The sequence below is a fragment of the Uloborus diversus genome, chromosome 1 (genome assembly GCF_026930045.1).
Source record: "Uloborus diversus isolate 005 chromosome 1, Udiv.v.3.1, whole genome shotgun sequence".
In the NCBI taxonomy this organism is placed as follows: Eukaryota; Metazoa; Arthropoda; class Arachnida; order Araneae; family Uloboridae; genus Uloborus; species Uloborus diversus.
In genome coordinates, this window is record NC_072731.1 from 81,670,022 (window position 1) to 81,670,527 (window position 506).

Genomic DNA, 506 nt, shown 5'->3' on the forward strand with positions numbered 1-506 from the left:
TGATTGCTCAAAAAAAAAAAAAAAAAATCTCGCTGTTTTAATTAACTTAAATGCGCACAACTATGAAATGTAACGTAATATAGATACAGCAAAAAATGCAAATTAAAGTTTTTTTCAAAATTTGATAAAAAATACAAAAATTGCTCTATTTTGAAAATGTTTTCATTCATCATATTTAAAATTAAATTTCCTACACTACAGTACAAAAAAATGTTTGTGTGGTACGATTGGTTCGGGGTCTGTGAGGTAAAAAGTACGTACTAAAAAGTGCAAAAAAAAACACATAAAACATTAACTAACTTTTTTCTAATTAAAATATCAAAAATCGAAGCCCGAGGTGCACAACTTCGACAAAAACTGCACCTGTATACCAAATTTCATCTTTCTAGGTCTTATCGTTTTCCCAGGAAGCGCGCTACACACACACACACACACACACACACACACACACACACACACACACACACACACACACACACACACACACACACACACACACACGCACA